Genomic DNA, 14,188 nt, shown 5'->3' with positions numbered 1-14,188 from the left:
TTCTGCCACCTGTATGTACAGGGCCATCTCTGGATATGTCCAAATATACCTAAATATACCTGCGAAGACAAGTTGGCCCCAACAGAACTATGGATAACTCTGCAACCAGGTTGAGGAACTAACTCCAGTACAGGGCAGCTGTCAGTGGCTTTGAAGGATACAGGTGTGTGTGTTTTCCTTTTAATACAGGAAAATGCTTCCAAGCAACAACTAGAGATCTTTGACACGCTTCTTGAACTTCAGTTCCCACTTGCATCATGCAAATCACAGATGCATTGTTTACCAGGGCAAGCAAATTCATCAATTCACCCTTTGAAAAGCTGCAGCATAATGAAAGATCCCTCCACTTGTATGATATGATCGAATTCCCCAGTGTATAAGACATAGCCACCCCCCACATGAGTCCTGACCTCCATTCATGAACAAAGTTCCCAGCTCAGCCACTTTGGATGGGAACCCTGCTGAAGTGCAATATCAAAAGTTCTGTGTCCAAAGACAAACTTTTTTGGACATTTCCAGATACTGTTGTTAATATTTCTCCCCACATCACCGCCCCCACACAAATTGCCTGATGGGTCAACTGAGGCAATGTGTCATTCTGAAGAGGAGGCAGCTGTCTTTTCTTTTGTGCCTTTCTTCTGCCTTTTTGCAAGGGCATAAATCAGTGATGAGATTGACAGAAAAGACAAAATCCAAAACACAGGAGAGGAATTCTTTTGCATTGGGTAATTCTGTGACTGTGGAACTGTGGAGGACTAGGGCCTTGGATATAGTTAACAACTGATGCAGTTTGTTACTCAAAAAATGTAGGCTAAAGAATGGCTTCAGAAATCCCTAACTAGCCTTTATAGAAGCTCTATCCGTTACATTCTATTGCTAGTTCTGTATTTTTTGACCAGATCACGAAGTATCATATCTCATCCACCTCTTAAATCCATCACTGCAACGACCTTTCCATTTCTGCATTTCGTCATTGAGGTCCCATCTATGCTTCAATATTTCTGCTCTCAATTGTTATGGCCACTTGAAATGAAAATTTTCCTTAAATCTGCTCCATGCCACGACTTTGCTCGGTTCAGTGAATATCCGGCTCAGATATGTCTAGACAGTGTCGATAGGGAGAAACTATTCCCATTGGAGGAAGGGGCGAGAACCAGAGGACACCAATATAAGGTGAATGGCAAATAAGTGCCTTTCAAAAGGGAATTTTCTCCTGAAGAGAAAAAAAAATTTGAGGGCTACAGGGAAAGGGCGGGGGAGTAAAACTAGCAGAGTTGCTCTTGCAGAGAGCTGGTGCTGAATGGCCTATTTCTGATGAAGGGAGCCCTGATTTAAAATTGGCGTGGGAATTGGTTAGGAGTGGGGGGAGTAGGGCGAGTGCCAATCCCCTACACTGACTTTGGCAGCTTGAGGCCCAAACAATTTTAATTTTGGGACGTCATCTCTGTGCTGATTGTCAGTTACCCACCAGAAATGGCAATATGTGAGAAGGAGATTTTGGGAATTTATTGCAGGAAGGAAGGAGTAGAGCCTAAGGTAGGGTAGGCCTAAATATCTTTGTGGGAAATGGACGGGATATTGACAGATTACAGACAAATTGAAATGGAAATGGACTGTTTACACCCAATGTTTCTCTGCCAGCTCATTAGCATAGTATCAGTATAAGGATGGGAAAGGTCACAAGAGCTGATTAATAATTGGAGAGGAAACCTGGGGTTCAGGGCTCCAGTGGGCCTAGTCCCGGGCCTCCTGTAGTACCAGCAGTAGATGCCACTCTTGGTGGTGCTGCTGATATGACTGAGCTCCTGCCCTCTGATTGGCCAGCAACTCTGGGAGGTGGGACCCCCATCCTTGAAGGGACAGGGACCTCGGCACCAGGCATTTAATTGCCTGAACACCTTTATGTTGAGCCGTGGGTTGGTCTCCAAAGGACCGAGGCAGGGTTCAAAATTCAACTCATAAATTCAGCTCATACTTTCCGCAAAGAAGTTAAATGTTTTTTCTCTGTAAATAGGAATATCAATGATCTAGCTAAAGTAGTTCTCTTTGATATTCTCAACAAGTTTTCTATCACAGGCGTTAAAACTGGCAAAGCTTCAACAAATTACACTATTAAACTAAAATGGCGTTTACTTGGTAAATTAAAGTTGAAAAGTGAAACTACTTGAAAATCCATACTCAACATTGCTCTGAAGGTTAAATACATAGCAGGGAAAGAAAAATTAATTGAAACTAAATCTTTTGCCTTATTTAGACTGTTGAGTTGCAATCTGAATGAAGTTAGCAGAATAAACTTTGCCGAGTTGATAATATAGCCTTATACTGGTGTGCAAACACACCATTAAAAACTGTTTTCATTATGAGTTTAGGTGGACTGCATTACAAACTCAATGTGGAATACATCTACCATCTCCACTAGAACATCCCTTTCAATTGCCAATATGCTTCCAAAATATCAAAAATAGTAGTAAACCTTATTTTGAAATGCTCATAACATTCCTCTAGTGATAATAAATTGATGGTACTCCTCTATGGGACAAAATGTTACAGTACGGAATAAATTCATTAACAGATAATAATGCTATCACACTATGAAATTATTTTGAATACCCAAAAAATCAGGCGGTACTGTGGATATGTTACTATTTGCATTGGAGAACCTGTGCCTTAAACAGACAAGAATAACAACACTATTGAACCCTCCTGAGCATTGTTGGCTAAACAGATTAATTGCACAATATGCTAATGAGATGAAATGATGTTTTTGATATAAATGTGTTGATTTATATTGACTTAATCTCAAATTAATGGAAAATGATTCAGATACTCAAGCATCAACACCCAGTCAAACTACCAGTATGAATCATGTTCACACTCATTTCACAGTAACAGTTGACAGTTATCCTTAATAAAAAGGTATCATGTAAATTGTGTGCATCAACTGTACTCAGTTACACCAAACTTGTTTGTAAAATTTGGGCATTTTTGGTTCGATACATTGAGGACTTTTTGTGCTGTCTAATGCATTTTGTTGGATGAGTGAATTTATGGGTAGGATCATTGGCCTCTGTCAGTGCTGGTATCGGAGGCTGGCGGGCTAATTAACCCTGCCAGCCAGTGTGCCATTTCCCTGGCTCCATCCCGCCTTGGGGCATTGTTATGGAGATGGGATTGGGGCCTGTCGGGCTACTTGCCTGCACATGCTGAGTAGCCAATTAGCCACATTAAGAGCCTTTTTAAGTCCAAATAAAGTAGGCCAACTGGGGTTTTCCAGTCGGCCTCCAGTTTCCTGCACCAGCAGGAAAAAGTTTAGGTGCCATGAGGCGGGCACCTGGCAACAGGTCAGCGGATCAGTCCTCCAGGCAGGCCCAGAGGCACTCCCAGCCTGCCTGGGTGCAAGAGCAGCTACAGGACGCCCTGTAGAGAGATTCCCACTCACAGTGGTGGCTTAGCTGCTGAAACTATTTTTTAATTTGTCACGAAATCGTGCTAGGTCGAAGGAAAATTTTTTTAATCCACCTGCTGGAATCCACCGGAATATTAAACTGGGAGAGATGAACCACTCAAACCTTGCAAACTTTGAACTCTGTCTGCTGACTGTGTTTAATGACTTAATCTTGATGGGTGAGCTATTGTGGGTACAGAATTTTCTGAAAAAATACGGACAGAAACCTCCTTCAGCTACACAGTAGAGAACTTTACAGAAAGAACAGACAGAGATCTCTCTTGAAGGAATTCAGCCACATATGCTACCTCTGGGAGAACCACTGAACCAGCGTCCACAACTTCAAACCAGAAACATCAGGACCACTCATTTCTGCCTGCAGTTACCAACATTCACAGACTGCATACTTCTTTTATATTTGTGGACGCTATTTTGACTAATCTATCCTTCCCCCACTCTGTAACCTGTGTGTGTGTGTGTGTGAGTGAAAGTTGGAGCATAGTTTATCATTTTACTTAGATCGGTTTAAGTACAATAATGTTAACCTCTTTCTTTGTTACACTTGAGAAGACCTATCCGATTGGCTTTTTTTATGATCACTGTGCATAAACAAATTAAACACTCACTGAATTGACAAGTATATCCACTTAAAAAGGGAATAAATCTGTTGTGGTCATTCAAGGAGAGGGAAAAGAGGAGAGCTCTTCAATCCCTCCTCACTTGATAGCAAGAAATTAAAAACGTAAAACATTGGAGAGAGAGTGCCTCCATGTTGAAGTTCCCTCTCTGCTAATCCTGATGCTCCCCTCAAGTTGGAAAGCTTTTGATTGGCCCTCCAACTTCGAGAGCCCACCCACCACCAGTAATTGGACAGAGAACCTGTCTCCATGCTAATTAAGCGGACGCCTCCCTGAAAATCCCAATGAGTGACTATTTCCCCCGGATTGTGTTCCGCAAACAAAAACAGTCCCAATTTCTGTTTCCCGCTCCCAGAGAAAAAATTTGATATGTTGTTTTCCATACTTCACCAGAATTTATAGTTTCATGATGTTCTATAAATATAAAACTATTTCAATATAAGTAATAATGTCATAGAAAGAAAAAACTTGCATTTATATGGTGTTTCACTCCTCAAATTGTTGTCATTCCATGACCGCAGAGATTGTTGGCTCAGAGTTAGGGCTGCAACATTGTACTCCATTATTATAAAAGCAAAATACGGTGGATGCTGGAAACTGAACTAAAAACAGAAAATGCTGGAATTACTCAGCAGGTCTGGCAGCATACGAGGAGAGAGAAGCAGAGTTAACGTTTCAGGTCAGTGACCTTTCATCAGAACCATTCTGATGAAAGGTCACAGACCTGAAATGTTAACTCTGCTTCTTTCTGCACAGATGCTGCCAGACCTGCTGAGTATTTCCAGCATTTTCTGTTTTTATTTCTGTCCATTATTATAGTTTGGGAATCGTTGACCTTTTCTGTTTCATAGAAAGTCGTTGAACATGAGTTATGTTAAGATGTTGTGTTATTTAAAGCAAGATTCTGCTCAAAAAAGGGTTAAGTTCTGAAGCCAGCCCCATGTTGCACTATGTTTTTTTTAATTATTCATTCATGGGATGTGGGCGTCGCTGGCCAGGCCAGCATTTATTGCCCATCCCTAATTGTCCTTGAGAAGGTGGTGTTGAGCTGCCTTCTTGAACTGCTGCAGTCCATGTGGGGTACGTATACCCACAGTGCTGTGAGGAAGGGAGTTCCAGGATTTTGACCCAGTGACAGTGAAGGAATGGCAATATAGTTCCAAGTCAGGATGGTTTGTGACTTGGAGGGGAATTTGCAGGTGGTGGTGTTCCCATGCATTTGCTGCCCTTGTCCTTCTAGTTGGTAGAGGTCGTGGGTTTTGAAGGTGCTGTCCAAGGAGCCTTGGTGCATTGCTGCAGTGCATCTTGTAGATGGTACACACTGCTGCAACTGTGCGTCGGTGGTGGAGGGAGTGAATGTTTGTGGATGGGGTTCCAATCAAGCGGGTTGCTTTGTCCTGGATGGTGTTGAGCTTCATGCGTGCTGTTGCAGCTGCACCCATCCAGGCAAGTGGAAAGTATTCCATCACACTCCTGACTTGTGCCTTGTAGATGGTGGACAGGCTTTGGGGAGTCAGGAGGTGAGTTACTCGCAGCAGGATTCCTTGCCTCTGAACTGCTCTTGTAGCCACGGTATTGATATGGCTGCTCCAGTTCAGTTTCTGGTCAATGGTAGCCCCTAGGATGTTGATAGTGGGGGATTCAGCGATGGTAATGCCATTGAATGTCAAGGAGAGATGGTTAGATTCTCTCTTGTTGGAGATGGTTTTTGCCTGGAACTTGTGTGGTGTGAATGTTACTTGCCACTAATCAGCCCAAGCCTGGATATTGTCCAGGTCTTGCTGCATTCCTACATGGACTGCTTCAGTATCTGAGAAGTCACGAATGGTGCTGAACATTGTGCAATCATCAGTGAACATCCCCATTTCTGACCTTATGATTGAAGGAAAGTCATTGATGAAGCAGCTGAAGATGGTTGGGCTGAGGACACTACTCTGAGGAACTCCTGCAGTGATGTCCTGGAGCTGGGACAATCACAACCATCTTCCTTTGCCCTAGGTATGACTCCAACCAGCAGAGAGTTTTCCCCCTGATTCCCATTGACTCCAGTTTTGCTAGGGCTCCTTGATGCCATACTCGGTCAAATGCTGCCTTGATGTCAAGGGCAATCACTCTCCCCTCACATTTTGAGTTCAATTGGTAGGCAGGGAATTGTTTTTGAAATGTGAGATGGGATGCTCTTGCATAACAATGGACAATTCATTAGCCATGAACTGTTATCGGAAGGACACTTCACGTCTTTTATGTTGGAACCTTCTATGACCTCTGGGGGGCTGTAAGAGACACATTCTTAAAAAATCAGAACATCAACATCAAGAGTCAGTAGAGCAACAAAGGCTGCAAAGGGAGTAAAACTGCTGCACTAACCAGTAGAACAGCATAGAGAGAAAGAATGTGTCTTTTTATATTGAGGTGGATGACCGACTAGAGTGAGCTAAAGCTCATATGTTTTTTATTGTTGTCACAGTACATGGACATGTATGAATCATGAAATTCACTGTAAGAATTTGCAAGAGATTGACTCAGAGACTGTGGAGCAAGGGCGTTTTGGTCAGTTTCTGGAAAATACATTGTGCTTTCCCTACCTATTTCAGGTATGTGAATAAATACAACTGTATCAATAAATAAATCCTTGCTTATAGCATGGCAGAACAGTTTTACTGTCAATTACAAAAATTTGGGGTTATATGCTCAGTTGCATGTTGGAAGCTGTGAACTAGCTTGAGTCTCTTCAGATTACGGTCAAGCCCATGGGAATGCCCATGACCTCCAGGCCGAGGCTTCTTATACAGGCATGTGCATCCAATGAAAAACACCACAAACACTTCTAATATAATATATGCAATTGACTTGGCAAGTTTAATTATATTATTATAAATTTTATAATTTTCTATATCTCTACTTCCGGTAGTAAATGCTTAACTTAGTGCAGAAATAAAGGTGGCAACCAAAGAGCTATCAAAAAAAATTGGAGTGATTTGATTCAGTTTCTCCTTTCTTTTATGGTAGGTTTTTCTGACTGCTCATGCTTGATTAATTGTTTTTAATATGTCCTTAGTAGTTCCTCACTGGCATTTTATCTACTAACTTGCCTCATGTTTGATTTATACATTTCCTACATTTTCAATTGTGATTAATTTATGTTTAGTTTAATAATTTATAATTTCAGCCCAAGTCGCTCTCTCTCTCTATCTCTTTTCTTGCTTTGTCTGCTGTGGCTCAGTTGGTCGCACTCTCACCTTTGAGTCACAAGGTGTGGGTTTAATTCTCACTCCAGAGATTTGAGCACAAAAATTAAGAGGGACAGCTGGACTGTCAGAGGATCTATTGGATTAGATGTAAAACTAAGGCCCTGTTTGTGCTCTCGGGTTCGCATAAACGGTTCCATGGCACTATATTGAAGAAGAGCACCTATAGTTTTAGGCAAATGATAATTGTTTCATAATTCTACTATAAACAGTATAAAATAAAAGTGCTGTTAATTATCCTTGGAGTCTTTTTCTCACCTCCTATCATTTGATGTGCCAGAATCCCTGAAATGATAAATTAAGTTGAAAAAGTTTTGATATTTACTCCAGCTTGTTTTAAAATCATTTGAAAGGACAAAGATATTCAGGATCCCATGTCTTGAGGAAAGATAGACTTCCATTTTACTGTATCCCATTGACTGTATCTGTCACAAAGAGTACCATCTGGAGTTTGACTTTCAGAGTGTGATGAACAAAATATATGCATATAAAACACATAAATACGAATGGATTTCCTGGGACATTACTCTTGGTAATTTGGATGAATTGCTGTTTTTTGAGGAATGGAGTGCATACCATGTAACAGAGGATACAATTCTGCTGGTAAGGTAGAGCTATAGAACTGTAATTGTTCAGTAAACAGCCTCACATCAATCAGTGTTTAGTTGTTTTGAGAACTGTGACGTCAAGTTGCTGTTCAGACAGAAACCAGAATGAAATGTGTGGATTTTTATCTGTAAGTGTCATTGCTAATGTGATTATTTAAAGCAAAGCTGTAATCACTTTGATTTCTGTGTTAGAAATTTCCTATTTGTGAGGGTGTTTCTCTGGAAAGTCCAAGGAACAGTTTGCTATTCTCTTTTTAAAAGTATTGTAGTAATACAAAGAACAAAGAACAGAACAGCACAGGAACAGGCCATTCGGCACTCCAAGCCTGCGCCGATCTTGATGCCTGCCTAAACTAAAACCTTCTGCACTTCCGGGGAGCGTATCCCTCTATCCCCATCCTATTCATGTATTTGTCAAGATGCCTCTTAAACGTTGCTATCGTACCTGCTTCCACCACCTCCCCCGGCAGCAAGTTCCAGGCACTCACCACCCTCTGTGTAAAGAACTTGCCTTGCACATCCCCTCTAAACTTTGCCCCTCTCACCTTAAACCTATGTCCCCTAGTAACTGACTCTCCCACCCTGGGAAAAAGCTTCTGACTATCCACTCTGTCCATGCCGCTCATAACTCTGTAAACCTCTATCATGTTGCCCCTCCACCTCAGTCGTTCCAGTGAAAACAATCCGAGTTTATCCAACCTCTCCTCCTGGCTAATGCCCTCCAGACCAGGAAACATCCTGGTTAACCTCTTCTGTACCCTCTCCAAAGTCTCCATGTCCTTCTGGTAGTGTGGCGACCAGAATTGCACGCAATATTCTAAGTGTGGCTTAACTAAAGTTCTGTACAGCTGCAGCATGACTTGCCAATTTTTATAATCTATGCCCCGACCGATGAAGGCAAGCATGCCGTATGCCTTCATGACTACCTTATCCACCTGCGTTGCCACTTTCAGTGGCCTGTGGACCTGTACGCCCAGATCTCTCTGCCTGTCAATACTCCGAAGGGTTCTGCCATTTACTGTCTCCTTCCCACCTGCATTAGACCTTCCAAAATGCATTATCTCACATTTATCCGGATTAAACTCCATCTGCCATTTCTCCGCCCAAGTCTCCAACCGATCTGTATCCTGCTGTATCCTCTGACAATCCTCATCACTATCCGCAACTCCTCTAACCTTTGTGTCGTCCGCAAACTTACTAATCAGACCGGCTACATTTTCCTCCAAATCATTTATATATACTACAAACAGCAAAAGCCCCAGCACTGATCCCTGCAGAACACCACTAGTCACATCCCTCCATTCAGAAAAACACCCTTCCACTGCTTCCCTCTGTCTTTTATGACAGAGCCAGTTCTGTATCCATCTTGCCAGCTCACCTCTGATCCCGTGTGACTTCACCTTTTGTACCAGTCTGCCATGAGAGACCTTGTCAAAGGCTTTACTAAAGTCCATATAGATAACATCCACTGCCCTTCCTTCATCAATCATCTTCGTCACTTCCTCAAAAAACTCAATCAAATTAGTGAGACACGACCTCCCCTTCACAAAACCATGCTGCCTCTCGCTAATAAGTTTGTTTCCAAGTGGGAGTAAATCCTGTCCCGAAGAATCCTCTCTAATAATTTCCCGACCACTGACGTAAGGCTCACTGGCCTATAATTTCCTGGATTATCCTTGCTACCCTTCTTAAACAAAGGAACAACATTAGCTATTCTCCAGTCCTCTGGGACCTCACCTGTAGCCAATGAGGATGCAAAGATTTCTGTCAAGGCCCCAGCAATTTCTTCCCTTGCCTCCCTCAGTATTCTGGGGTAGATCCCATCAGGCCCTGGGGACTTATCTACCTTAATGCTTTGCAAGACACCCAACACCTCCTTTTTGATAATGAGATGACTGAGACTATCTACATTCCCTTCCCTAGGCTCATCATCCACCAAGTCCTTCTCCTTGGTGAATACTGATGCAAAGTACTCATTTAGTACCTCTCCCATTTCCTCTGGCTCCACACATAGATTCCCTTCTCTGTCCTTGAGTGGGCCAACCCTTTCCCTAGTAACCCTCTTGCTCTTTATATACATATAAAAAACCTTGGGATTTTACTTAATCCTGTTTGCCAATGACTTTTCATGACCCCTTTTAGCCCTCCTGACTCCTTGCTTAAGTTCCTTCCTACTGTATTTATATTCCTCAAGGGATTTGTCTGTTCCTAGCCTTCCAGCCCTTACAAATGCTTCCTTTTTCTTTTTGACGAGGCTCACAATATCCCGTGTTATCCAAGGTTCCCGAAACTTGCCAAACTTATCCTTCTTCCTCACAGGAACATGCCAGTCCTGGATTCTAATCAACTGACGTTTGAAAGACTCCCACATGTCAGATGTTGATTTACCCTCAAACAGCCGCTCCCAATCTAAATTCTTCAGTTCATGCCTAATATTGTTATAATTAGCCTTCCCCCAATTTCGCACCTTCACCCGAGGACTACTCTTATCCTTATCCACAAGTGCCTTAAAACTTATGGAATTATGGTTACTGTTCCCGAAATGCTCCCCTACTGAAACTTCGACCACCTGGCCGGGCTCATTCCCCAATACCAGGTCCAGTACGGCCCCATCCCTAGCTGGACTATCTACATATTGTTTCAAGAAGCCCTTCTGGATGCTCCTTACAAATTCTGCCCCATCCAAGCCCCTAGCACTAAGTGAGTCCCAGTCAATATAGGGGAAGTTAAAATCACCCACCATTACAACCCTGTTACCTTTACATCTTTCCAAAACCTGTCTACATATCTGCTCCTCTACCTCCCGTTGGCTGTTGGGAGGCCTGTAGAAAACCCCCAACATCGTGACTGCACCCTTCCTATTCCAGAGCTCCACCCATATTGCCTCGCTGCATGACCCTCCGAGGTGTCCTCCCGCAATACAGCTGTGATATTCTCCTTAACCAGTAATGCAACTCCTCCACCCCTTTTACATCCCCCTCTATCCCGCCTGAAGCTTCTAAATCCTGGAACATTTAGCTGCCAATCTTGTCCTTCCCTCAACCAAGTCTCTGTAATAGCAACAACATCATAGTTCCAAGTACTAATCCAAGCTCTAAGTTCATCTGCCTTACCTGGTATACTTCTCGCATTGAAACAAATGCACTTCAGACCACCAGTCCCGCTGTGCTCCGCAACATCTCCCTGCCTGCTCTTCCTCTTAGTCTTACTGGCCTTATTTACTAGTTCCCCTTCATTTATTTCACTTGCTGTCCTACTGCTCTGGTTCCCACCCCCCTGCCACACTAGTTTAAACCCTCCCGAGTGACGCTAACAAACCTCGCAGCCAGGATATTTGTGCACCTCCAGTTTAGATGCAACACGTCCTTCTTGTACAGGTCCCATCTGTTCCTGAAGAGATCCCAATGGTCCAGATATCTGAAGCCCTCCCTTCTCACCAGCTGTTCATCCACATGTTTAGCTGCACTATCTTCCTATTTCGAGCCTCACTGGCACGTGGCACAGGGAGTAATCCCAAGATTACAACCCTAGAGGTCCTGTCTTTTAACTTTCTACCTAACTCCCTAAACTCCCCCTGCAGGACCTCATCACTCTTCCTGCCTATGTCGTTGGTACCGATGTGTACCACAGCCTCTGGCTGTTCACCCTCCCCCTTCAGAATGCCCCCTGTCCGTTCAGAGACATCCTTGACCCTGGCACCAGGGAGGCAACATACCATCCTGGAGTCTCTTTCACGTCCACAGAAGCGCCTATCTGTGGCCCTTACTATAGAGTCCCCTATAACTATTGCTGTTCTGCGCTTTGTCCCTGCCTTCTGAACAACAGTGCCAGCCATGCTGCTATTGCACTGGCTGCTGCTGTTTTCCCCTGATAGGCCATCCCCCCCAACAGTGTCCAAAACGGTATACTTGTTAGAGAGGGGGATAGCCACAGGGGATTCCTGCACTGACTGCCTGCCCCTTCTGGCGGTCACCCATCTATCTGCCTGCACCTTGGGTGTAACCACTTCTCTAAAATTCCTGTCTATGACGCTTTCTGCCACCTGCATGCTCCTCAGTGCATCCAGTTGCCGCTCCAACCGATCCATCCGGTCGGTGAGGAGCTGCAACTGGGTACACTTCCTGCAGATGTAGTCATCTGGAACGCTGGAAGCGTCACGGACCTCCCACATCTCACAGGTGAAGCACTTCACCCCTCTAACTGACATTTCTAGCACGAATTAATAAATTAATTTAAAATAAATAAATACTTATTAAATCCTTACTAAATTGTTATAATTAACTATATGGTCCCTCGTGCTAGATTCCTACTATAAATATTAAATGCTAACTAAATACAGTAATCTCCTCCCTCTGGTTTAGTTACTCTACTTATTAATTAGTTAATTAGGGTTTTAATCAATTTTTATCAATGTTTTATTTTCAAATTCAGTAAAAATTCCCTTCCAGCCAATCAGGTCACAGCTTTCCTGTGACGTCACTTTCAGTTTTTTTTACCAGAGGTAAGTTTTTTTATACTTACCGGTCTGGAACTCCGCCCTCCAAGTCTTCTCCCTGGATACAGGCCACAAAACCCCGAGGTAGATTTTTTATACTTACCAGTCCGGAACTCCGCCCTCCATATTTGAGTCAATCAGCATCAAGAAATGTGTTTATAATAAATGTACCTATGATTAAATGTGACATTAAACATGATGGACTGGACAAGAAATACATATACATGTATTGTCTTTGTCATTATACATAAATGAAACAGTTTTCTCAGTTAATGATGATTCTGTGGTTTGCTGAACAAACCAGAAATCTTAGTCTCCCCACATAGCTCCCCAATAAAGTAACAGATCCAGAATTCTTCAATGTTTCTTCAATATTCACTGAATAAAGAAGCAAGCTCCTGGACATCACTATTTGTTGAAACATAGTGGCCAATTTATCCCTAAAAGTTCTTGACAAAAAAATTAAAAAAACATCTTAATGCAAATGCATTTTTTCCTGTGGCAAATAGCATTTTGCTTAAGCTTCAATAGATTGTGAGAGTGCAGGGAAATAGGCAAAACACTTTCGACAGGTCACTGTGATAAACATTAGAAGAAAGATACACTGTGTACCACTGCAGTTATTTAGACTGTTAATGATGTGATTTATGATTCTGACATGCCACTCAATCTTGCAGGCTCAAAAGGAAAGGTTAAAACTGTGGAGTTTCACTCCTGCAGGTACTAAATTGTTCCGAGAGGTTTTTATAAATTTTAATTTTTAACATTTGCTTTCTTACTTTCCCTTTCTGTCTCTTAATTTATCTCTCTCTTAATCTGTTCTTTTCTTTCCCTCTCTTAGTTTCTCTTTCTGCACCTAATTCGCATTTTCTTCTCTGTTCTTCGCTCTCTTTCGTTCACTATCCTTATATTTCATTGATGTAGTATAACGGTCTAAAAGGGTTAATGGTTGAGACAGTGAAAGTAACCCGTCCCACTTTAGTGGTGACATGATAATAGTCCCATGGGCAGTAGGCTTGGAAGGAGCTAGAAGCACCAGGGGACTGCTGGGTAAGTAAAAATTATATATTTGGGTGGTTTAAAATCTCTTTCTTTTAGTTTCGGTGACTGCAGCTTTGATAGTAACGGAAGTGCGGGAGCGGGCTTACAGCTGCGAAGTCAATTTCAGTGTAAGTTTAAAAGTGAATTCCCTTTTGTTTTCGGAGGACCAGGGGACTGCTGGGTAAGTAAAAACTATATATTTGGGTGGTTTAAAATCTCTTTCTTTTAGTTTCGGTGACTGCAGCTTTGATAGTAATGGAAGTGCGGGAGCGGGCTTACAGCTGCGAAGTCAATTTCAGTGTAAGTTTAAAAGTGAATTCCCTTTTGTTTTCAGAGGACCAGGGGACTGCTGGGTAAGTAAAAACTATATATTTGGGTGGTGGCTGTACCTGAGACACTACATGTGTAGTGTCTCCCACCCACCCTCCTCCTCTAACCAAAAAAAAGGACTCTGGTGTGTTGATAAGGTAAGCTTTATATTTAAGAAGTTCTGTCCGTTGGATTGCTAACCTAACAAGTTTTGACTTTTTGTTTTTGGTTTTTCAGTAGATTTGTTGGGAATTTAGAATAGTGGGAATGGAGGTTAAGGCAGTTGTATGTTCCTCCTGCAGAATGTGGGAGGTAAGGGTCGACAAGAGTGTCCCTGCTGACTGCATCTGCGGGAAGTGCACCCAACTCCAGCTCCTCGAGAACCGCGTTAGGGAACTGGAGCT

This window comes from Heterodontus francisci, chromosome 12, assembly GCF_036365525.1.
Source record: "Heterodontus francisci isolate sHetFra1 chromosome 12, sHetFra1.hap1, whole genome shotgun sequence".
Classification (NCBI taxonomy): Eukaryota; Metazoa; Chordata; class Chondrichthyes; order Heterodontiformes; family Heterodontidae; genus Heterodontus; species Heterodontus francisci.
This window is presented reverse-complemented; position numbering follows the sequence as displayed.